Genomic DNA, 10,411 nt, shown 5'->3' on the forward strand with positions numbered 1-10,411 from the left:
GAGGGGAGGAAGACGCGTTTGGAGTAGAGCTGTTACTCTTTCAGAAGCCCATAGCTCTAAAACCCTGACACAAAGATGTGTAGTAGATGTTTCCATCTCCCACGTATATATCCAACTCACTTGTCTATCACACAGGCACACAAACACAGCTTCTCTTTTTCCCAAAGACCTATGGTCGTGTTAAAGCAAATACCTGGTGCACTAACATTTGGATTCACCTAAGATTAGCTGGAACAGCATGTATTTACACCTGGAAATTATCAGGTTAATACACCATCAAAGCAAGAATTGTATTTTTATGACTGCGTCTAAATATGCATTGCATGACTTTGTTTTCCCTCGATATTTCATTCTGCTCAGATCTCCAGCTCACCGAGCGTGTGTGTATCTGGAAACGTGGGGAAGCGCTGTAACTGAAGTGACGGCAGAACCAAAGAGTGGCCAGGGCTGGTCTTTCCACACGGGTCCCGAGAAGAGTGTTCAGGGGAGGCTGACTTTGCGTCTGTGCTGGAGCTCTTTGACTCTCCAGAGGCTGTCAGCGTGAGTAGCACTTTGGTGAAGTCAGGTTACTCAGTCTGGTCTAGGAGGGAAAATTAGAAATTAAATGTGCGGTAATCTGTCATATTCATCCCATCTGTCTTGACTCTTGTGCCTAATGCAACTGTTAATGCATTTATTCTTGCAATGCTGCCTTGGGGCAGAGTGGTTCAATAATCCTGATTTTGCAGAGAGGGAGCTGAACTGCAGCGTCACCTGGCGAAGGGCAGGCAGGGAAGCCTGAGGCAGAAAAGGGAGCACAACAGCTTTCTTCAACCCTTAGGGACATCCCTGCCCATTGGACTAATCCTGTGGGGGATGAGGATTGAGCAGGGCAGGCACAGAGGCATGGAGCTGTGACTCACCTTTACCCTTTCAGTGCCTTACGCTAAAGGATGGCTCCGTGTCAGCCAGACGTACCGGCTGCATTCCTGGGATACATATAGGTGACACTTGCTTTTGAGTTTATGCACCCAGGACAAGGGTAAAGCCAAAGCATGCCCTCAGGTTTCATTTCAAAGCTACTTCTGATGGATCCAAAGGGATCATGGTGAGAAATGATAGCAGAGAGGGCAAGAGGGAGGATGGATAAAGAGGGCACTCTTGAAGGGAAGCACAAGGTTTTGGAATGAGGCACCCAGCCTCGCTCAGTGCTGGGAGGAGAGGCTCCCAGTGCTGCAGTGGTGGCACAGAAGGCTCAGGGCTGAAAATGCTCTGCCTCTTTGGCACTGAACTTGCTTTGCATTTATGCTGGTCTGTGCTGGGGGGCAGAAATGAGACCTTCTTCTCCATCTCTCTCTGGAGTCAAAGGAAAGAATCACCTTGGGTCTTCTTCCCAGCCCACTCCCTGGCTGCTGCCTTGTATTGCCTACCCTGGGGCTGCTCTCACCCCACCCATTTCAACCCCAGATGCTGACTGGTCTGGAGCAATGACACCTCTTCTCTCGGAACACATCGGAGAGAATACCAAGACATTTTGGGCAGCACAGACAGCCGTCACGCCCGTCTTTTATTAGCAGCCTGGCTGATTTTAGCGTGCCTCTTTGGGAAGGGACTAGGGAGACAACTCCAAGATGCGTGTAATCAGCTGTGATTTTTGCAGTGGTGCAGTCATTGCTTTGCACCCTGTGTCATATGGTTCTTATTTACACATAAATTCCTGCTTTGCGTTGCATTCGGTTTTCTTTGCTGTCCCCAGGGATTAATGCCGGTTGTTGTTGTGAATGCAGCTAGACACAGGGCAGAGCTGGGAGGTCATGTCCCAAGATGAAGTTTTGATCTTGTTCTCATTCCTAGCCTTAATTTTGTGACAAGGATGCAAATCAAATGTAAACACATGGACCTTGACTCTGTCTTAACTTTCTGAGATATCTTAATAGAGGTGCTCCTGCTTGACACTGCTACGTGAAGAATTCTGCACCAATTAATTGCGTATCTGTATTTAACTTCTGCTTTTAGCTGTATTTAGCTCCAGTGGCCCAGACCCCATCTTCTTCTGTGATGAGGGGAGATGCAGGTGTCTCAAAAAGCATACAAAGAGCTAAGTCTCTTGTGCAGTGACTGTTTGATATTGATGCAAATAACCAGGTGCAGTGACCCAGCAGCATTCCCCAAGTTTGTTATCTCACTTGGCCCACCAGGAGAGCGTGGATGTTGGGCAGGGTGGGCTACAGCCAGGGCCGTTCCCTGGGACACCCCACTGCCCTGCAGTTAATTTCAGGGTGCACTGCCCTGCAGAGCTGTCTGAGCAGCTGTGTGAGTGTGATAGCACCTCCTGAAAAACATGAGTTTTGTTCCTTTGCAGGTGTTTTCTTTTTCCTCTTCCTCCTGTGCTATTTTTACTCTGGTTTGAACTGGTGTTTAATTTGCCTCTTTTCACTTCTTGCCTCTAATAACAACTCTCTCTCATCTCACTGCTTCGCCTGATCATTTTTCCTCCTTCTTTCTTAGATGTCTGGGTTCTCATGTTCTCCTTTCTTCTCTCCCTGTGTATTCAGTCTTGCACACTTCACACATACATTTTCATGCATTGTTTATCTGCACAGCTCTCCAGGACATGTTCGGTGAGTGTCTTACAAGGCAAGGGAGAAGGTCCCAATCCTGCCAGCTGCTCTGACGTGGGCATACAGAGAGCCATTTCCACAAGCGGGGCAGGTTGAGAGATTAATCTCTGCTAAAGAAAGCCACTGGACCATGGTTTTCCTTTTGATCAAGCTGTTGCAATGGTCCCATACCTTATTCCTGAGCTTCAGCCTACCATGTCGTCCACTGAATTTGCTGTTTTGCTGGGGTGTCTCAGTCCTGTCCTAAAGAGTAACACGTTAGGAGTCCCTGCATGAGAGTTAGAATTGATGAAGTCTAATTTCCTATGGGCTTGTTTTCCATGGCTGGCTGACTGTCATCTATAAGAAAAAAAGATCCAGCTCTAGCTCTTTGTCTTGTTGGACTCTCTGGCCCTCTCAGTGTCCTGTTTCTGACATCTCTGCAATCTGTCCCCTGTTCGAAGGGCTTTTGTGGTCTCTTGTTCCCAGGTACCTGTTTTCAGAAAATCCATAGGAACTGCCTTACCCTCCAGTTCTCTACCACTCCAACAGACTCGGTTGAAACAAGGCACAGGCTTCAGCAGAAGGGTTCAGGATTGCAGCATGATTGCCAAAGCCGTGTTTTCCTTAGGAAGAGGGCAGCTAGGCTTGCCACAGGATAGTTTTTCTGTCATTTTGCCTTTCAGCCCTGCAGCAACAAGCAGACTGAGCAAATTCTCCCCATCTATTTGTGGTTAAATACAGAGACCTTCAGCTACACATGGTTGTCTTCCTCTGCGGCACCTCCCAGGACAGGCTGGCTTAGCTTCTGAAACCTGACAGGAGCAGGTTTCTTCAGACAAGTGTGTGGCTGTGAGTCTGCGGGACCATCCTCAGCCAATTCCCTGACCAAGAGCTCCCCCTTTTCTCTGGGGCTCCTATTGACCCGTCGGGTATTTGTGAGGCTGCAAATTAACAGAAGTATATGGAAGGAAGAAGGAAGGGTACAGATAAGGACATTTCTGGGTGAGTCTACCTACAGCTAGGATTCAAACTCCCATCTAGCCCGCTCACTCATGCACGCATGTATTTTGGGTTTTTGAAAAGTGAGAGTATTGTGGTCAAATTTTTGCTTTTGCATTTCCAATTTCCTTCTCTCCACTCCCACCAAATGTCACTCTCTAGCAGAAAAAGACCACGAGAGTAGTGTGCCTGTCAAAGGTAAGTGACCCCCTGCAGATTAAAAAAATAATAATAATTAAAAGCCTGTTCTGGTATTGTTCAAAAGCGCTGAAAGTCTATCCCAGAAGCAGACATTTAAATGCTTGCCCAATCCCATATCCTGCCAGGCCCACCTTGAAGGAGCTTTCCATGCCATTCCTGGTAGTGTTGCATCAGCCTTCAGTGACATTGTGTCCTTTGTTGGCAGGTTTCATGGCACCGCAGCCACCTGCCCTGTGGGAACTGGACTTTCCACTGGAGGAGTCAGTGTGGTCCCGTCACCTGCGGAATGGAGCTGGCTCCTGCCCTCACTGGTGAGGAGACTGGGGTCTGACCCCCAACAATCATGAGCTGGAGCAGACACAGTAGTTGTCCAGATGGTGAAGTGTGAGTTTTTCACGTTTCTGTGGGAGTTTTGAAGATTTGTAAATTATTTTCTGGCTTGGTGTTTTAGAACAGAAATTAAAATCCCAAATGGTTGATGGCAGGTTTGGAAAAGAAACAAGGAGTCAGGACAGCCTCAATATTTCATCTTTGATTTTGACTTTTTAACACTTTGTTACTCTTCAAAAGCCAAGAAATCAGTTAACATGCAGAATAAAAGTGTTTCTCCTGAACAGAAAGGAAGAAAAGTTGCTTCCGTCTTCTCTTTCCCACAAAAGGCTTAAACTTACAGCAAAGAAACATTTTTAAAAAGAGAAAAATAGAAACAAATTGATGAGTGAGACGAATGACTGATGACTGAAGGGGGTATTGGGAATGTGCTGTTTGTATATCTACTATATCAGGAGCCAAAGCTAAGAGTCAAACTGAAAGACATCCAATTAGTTAACCTCTCCATTGAAGTACATTTTAAAAAGTCAAATAATAGCAAGAAGAAGCTGGGCTCACCGCCGCCTCTGCCCCAAAATATCATTGTTCATTCTCATAGCCTGGCCAGAGGCCAGCTGCTTTCGGGCTTTTAGCCACAGGGTGCATTTAAAAACCATTCTCTTCTCCTGTTTTCTTGTCAGTCTGGGTGAAATCGTTGTAAATAATCATTTTCAAACGTGCCCATGCCCAAACAGAATGTGTTGTTGTGTTCTTTGGGGTTGGTTGGAGCAGGGAGCAGAAAGGCTGTATAGCTCCAGAGCAGAGCACTCAAGCCTCGCCAGGGTCTTCTCCTGCAAACATCTGCTCCAGCCTGATGGTGGTTTTTCCTGCCAGGATCAGGCTCTTCAGCAAACATGGGGGGGCTTGTTTGAGGTCTGCACATACGCTGATTGAAATCTGGTCAGTGCAATCCACTGACGGCGTCGGTTCACCACAGCCTTCTATGGGTGGGATGAAACCCCAAGGAAAAGACTGAGCCATTGCACAGAGCTGTAGAAATATCCAGGCGAGGGAGGGAAATCTCCAATGATAGCCTCTACCTGAGAGTGTTTGGACATTGTTTTTCCTGTGGATCTAGGGATGGCTTTTGTGAGGTCCCCAGCTAACCTGACTGCTATAGGACAACATATGACCAGAGAAGTTCTCTTTTTTTTCTTTTAAAAATCTCTGCAGGAAAATTATTTAAAAACAGAACAAAACAAAACCAACACCACCTTTTTTTTCTATTTCAGTCATGCAGAGGGACAGAGGGAGCAGGGAATAGTTTTTTTTTTAAAAAAAAACCTTCTATATTTTCTATAGGCATGGATATTTTCCCTTGAAAGTAAATGAAGAGAGCAAGCAAGCAGTAGAAAGCCAGCTCTGATTAAATCCCAAGCCTCTCAGCTGTTGCATTAATTTCTTTGCCCTTTTTGCCTTCTTACTGTCTAAAAAAGCTTCTCCACTGTTCAGGGCCCTTTTGCTGGGGGGTGGTGGGATGGGGGTGTGGTGGAGGTTACTAAATCACTGCGACTATTGAAGGCACCGCACTGCTCCACTCTAGCACTTGCTCCCACTTACCATCATTTTCGTGGCACCTCTGGGGAGCTGGTACTGCCAGATCCGCTGGCATATTTGATCAGGGAGGAAAATAGATACCAGAGCCTTTTACTGTGCTTGTGGCTTTTCTTCTGAGCTGGGGACGGAGGACCGCTCACAAAGTGTATGAGGTGCAGCCAGAACGACCCTATTTCATTCCCTGCAAGGCTTGTGCTCCTGCAGAGTTTGTGTGCTCAATGCCCAATTTTCCCTGTAGGCAGAGGACCTGCTCCCCAGAACAGAAGCATTTCCAGGCTTACTTCTATCCTCTCATGTGTGAGCTAGCAGCTGGTTTGATCCTGTCTCAGTACTCATAAATATATATATATACACACACACACACATTTATAGCATGTCTCCATCTCTGCCTATGAATGTGTGCGCTCATACACATGCACTCGCACAAACTGTAGGTGGCACTTTGAGAATTAGCAAAGAGGCTGCTGTGGCCTGTGTCAGGGCATGGCTCTATGCACACCAAGCCAGGGGGAAGGAGGAATGAATCTTCCTTCTCTGAGGAAGGCAGAGAGAGAGCAAAGGCTCCCTGGAAAAAGCACCCTTCTCCTTCCTCGCGTCCACAGGGACGGCGGCACTCAGCTGCTGACAGTCCCTTTAGGAGAGATGTGCCAATACCCTGTACTTTTCTTTCCGGTATGTTTTACTTATCTGCCTCAGAGGAGGAGGTCTGCTGTACTTATCACCCCAGGAGTTCAGCTGGATACAAACGTTAACCGACTGGAGGAGAAACAGCTTGCTCCAAAGGTTTTATCGTTGTTCAGTACCTAGCAAGCGAGTGCCAGGCGTGGATTGTGCATTTACAGAGCTCCTGGCCTGAATTGTCAGGAGAGAAATTCAAACGACACCGTGATCAATTTGCTGTCTGTCAGCAACTGGGAAGTGAAGGGCAACCCTGGATCGATCTGTTCTTGGAGCACTGTCCTCATTTCAGAGATTACCTTGTTTCTGCTCTGCTGTATTAACACCTCAGGTACTGGGTGTTAGAGAGCTCTGCACGCACGTGCGGGTACCACCTTTTGCATGATGTCTTGCAGCGGGGTGTATGAATTTGCCACAAAACTTGCTGTGCATTTGTTTAATGGTGCTCCGTATGAGGTGGAGATTGGCCTCTTCAGTTGTGTTCCATAGCTCTACAACACACAAGGGGTCTCTTGTTTTGTTCTCGGCAACATGAGCCTAGATTTTGGGAGATTATTCCATGCTTGCCATGAAGCTCTCAATGCCCCTGAAATGTACATCCCTGGGTGCAATACTAGAAGACGATAATGGAGAATAGTTTGTTGTAGTTCACATAAACTGAGAAGCCAAGAAATGCTTCTCAGCCTGCTGAAATGGCATCGCATGAAAACTTGCAAAATCTCCGGCCTTTCCAGCATCTGGGAGTGGATCTCAGAATGTCACTATTAATTTTTTAAAAGGACTAAGCATCTTAGAAGTGTGTGTGAGTGGGGGCCATGATGTGAAGAGTTTTGATCATTTGTGTTTTGAAAATTGTTGCTCTTACTCCTTGGAGATGGCCTTAGGGTCCCCAAGATGCCAGCCTTTTAGAGTGTCTCGCTTAGAGACCTGCTCTCAGCTGGTGTGAAGTGGACCCCATTAGCACCTGAAAAAACAACCATGGAAAGGGAGTGCCATTCATGGGCCTGTGGTGTCTTCTTAGCTTTTTGCAACAAGACTTAGCAGCCAAAAATGTAGCAGTGGACTGTGCCCACACACCTGTAATCCACTGGCAGAGGCTCACAGGGGTATGCCCAGGGGTATGGGCAGGGCTAGGGCAAGTCCCAGCACAGAGAACGTCTTCAGCTGCTGTTCCTGCTTAACCAGTGATTCTTTTCACCATTTAGGTACTGGATTAGGATATAGTGTCAGTCCCCTTTCTACCAACTTTTGGGCAAATTATTTCCGTTCCTCTTTTCCCCCTGGAGCACCGTTGTGCACTGACTGCTGCAAGCTTGGGTGGAGCAGAGTGAGCAGATGGACTTTTTGCCTAAGGCTACAGCCCTCATTTATCATCCACCCTGGTGCTGGTGAGTCTGAAGTTGTCTGCTTAGGTAAATGAGCTGGAAGTATGTATAATGTGGGCTCTACTTTACTGTCTTTTCTTTCTTTTCCCTTTCATTTTGTTTCAGATGGATGCCTTAAAGATGCCGCTGTGTTAATCATGGTATTTAAAGTGGAAGACTGCATCTTGCGTAAGTGAATGAATTTACAGGTATACCCAGGACCTTGTATAAACACATTTTCAGGTAAATCTGCATTCATAATCCGAGGTATTCCTGGGGAGATTTGTCTAAGGCGGCTGCATTTCAAAAGGATATCAAGACTGATGCAACCCCAGAATCACAGCTTCGTCCCATCCCATCCCATCAATACTTCTCTCAAATTTTCTAATGATAATAAAAAAACCCAGCTGTGTAAAATCTACAGCTTTATTTCTTTTTTCTTCCCCCCTTCCCCCACCATCCCCTGCCGAGCTCCCTGCAGTATGACACGAGCTTAAGCACTGTTCATTTAGGATCTTCAGCTTTCGGTGCCAGATGACAATGGAGCCAGTGAAGCGTGCTTTGTTAGCTTTGATTATGTTCAGAGTGGTGTAGCACAACAGCTGGAATAATTGAGATAATCTCCCAGCTCATGGGGGGCAGGGGGGAAATGATGCTGAAGCAGGGGGGAAAAGTGACAAGGAAGGAGAACCGGCAGCACAGGAGCAGGAGTGCTGTAGTACTGGGGCATTTCGGCAGCCAGCGGCTTTCAGCAGCTCTTTGGAATATGTGCACCAGGTGGATCTGGTCCTGTTGTTACTGAAGTGCAGTGGAAGGTACATTGCCACCGACTGCCTTTGTCTGAGACTCATTTCCCCATAGATAAGATGGGAGCAATGTTTTCGGTTGTTTGTGAGGCCCAATTCACTGCAATGTGAGTGTGCTGGTGACTTTCGCACTAAAGATTCCTGAGGTGCTTTAAACAAATTCTGTCCCAAGTCTTGTTCATAAAGTCAATAGAGGGTCACAGTGAAGGCAGCTCTGAGCAGCCGCTTCTTGAAGCAGACAGAGGACACCACTCCTCTGAAAAGCACTGTGAGACCTGCCTGTGCACACAGGGACCTGCTACCCCAGGAGCCCTCTGCAAGAGAAGCCTTTCTTAAGTATTTGTACTGCTTTAACTTGATCAAAAACATTTATCTGAATTTGGAAGCAGTTGAAGGCTGCCCAGGTTTACTGTGCTTTGGATGCAAAGGCTGCCTGCGAAAGCAGACAAGAAACAGTGGATCCTTCTCTCAGCTTAGGCTTGTGGTGGATACAGGTGTTGCTCCATCCTTCCAGAATCAAATATCTGTGAGGCTTTTTTGAGATTTACAGAGGGGAAAGCAAGAAGTTATAACCTCATAACCATAGTGGTTACAGAGTCTTGGAAATTAGTGGTGATGCATACGCTTCAGGGCTCTCAGCAAGGTGTTATCCCAGCATTCAGTTCCATCTAACCTGGGAATTAAGTTTTTCTGAACGGTAACTAGGTCACTCGCAGCAGTTACCTCCTGTTTCCAGCATTTGCCACCAGCCCCTTAAGAAAAGATAAGATATGCCTGCTTGATCTTTAAAGGTCCCTTCCAACCCAAACCATTCTGTGATTCTGCTTTCCCTCTCCACCACTCTGCTGTCCTTCACTTCTCTACCAAAAGTGATACACCTGTTTCTGCAGGTGTCTCCAGTTCCAAACCAGTCTCTGGATCTCAGGTGACTCTCGAGAGGCAGTCACATATGCTTAAAGCAAAAATAACAATCTGAAAAGTAAGCCAAGGAGCCTGTTTTGAATGCTGCGTATATGTAAGTATGTATTACAAAAACCCTAACACTCTATAGTAAACTTTACTTAACAGACTGCTTAATCTCTACAAATGTTAACCTCCAGGTTTTTATTTACTGAGCTGGTGTTTTATGATGCCATTGTCTAATTGAAATGTGTTCATTCCTTCTCCAAGTGCCACTGCTAAGCATTTTACTGATATATAGCAAGAGAACTGGATGGGATTTTATTTCTTTCAGAGTAAACTTGGGAGACAGATGGTGTTCAGACAGTACAGATGTGACAGCTTCCATTGCCGCCTTTATGGATTCTTTCTTGCTAGCTAAGCACTTTTGTTTTCAAATGACAAAATTGTAATTTTCACAGGCACCATGGAAAAACAGGCAGGAGTGCAGGAGGAAGGAGATTTGGACTTGCGCAACTTCAGCAACGAGGGCATTTGCTTCCAAAACCAGAGCTGGAGGTAGCTAGAGCCCAGTTCTCATCACCTCGTGAGCCATTGCACACAGAGCAGCAGTTTGGATGGTCCCAAACTGTTGCATTGCTTACCTGCGGTTTTCAAAAATAAACCAATGGCTCGCTCTTTTGTTACAGAATGGGGACATTGAGGCTCAGAGAAGGGATCTGAGCTGCACAGCATCACGAAGCAGAAGGAGGTCTGGGAATAGAGCCCAGCTTGCCTTGGTTTGGAGCCAACACAGCAGGCTCTAGACCAAATCACTCCCCTAAGGGTGGGTGGGCGGGCAGCGGAGGGTGAGGGCAGACAGACCTGGGGCTGCTGGTGGAAGCAGAATCCCAGAGCCAGGTGGCACTTATTCCAGTATTCAAACCCTTGCAGGTTGGGGAGATTCAGAACAACG

The 10,411-nt window shown here is 46.7% G+C and overlaps 1 long non-coding RNA gene across 1 annotated transcript; it reads left to right on the top strand.

Annotated features, from left to right (window-relative positions):
* The first annotated feature begins 414 nt into the window (after positions 1–414).
* Positions 415–7,968, top strand: LOC134517984 (uncharacterized). Its single transcript, XR_010071803.1, has 4 exons — positions 415–540; positions 3,988–4,166; positions 7,592–7,774; positions 7,877–7,968. It is a non-coding gene; the product is annotated as an uncharacterized LOC134517984 (long non-coding RNA).
* The last annotated feature ends 2,443 nt before the right edge of the window (positions 7,969–10,411 follow it).

The sequence above is a fragment of the Chroicocephalus ridibundus genome, chromosome 6, assembly GCF_963924245.1.
Source record: "Chroicocephalus ridibundus chromosome 6, bChrRid1.1, whole genome shotgun sequence".
Lineage (NCBI taxonomy): Eukaryota > Metazoa > Chordata > Aves > Charadriiformes > Laridae > Chroicocephalus > Chroicocephalus ridibundus.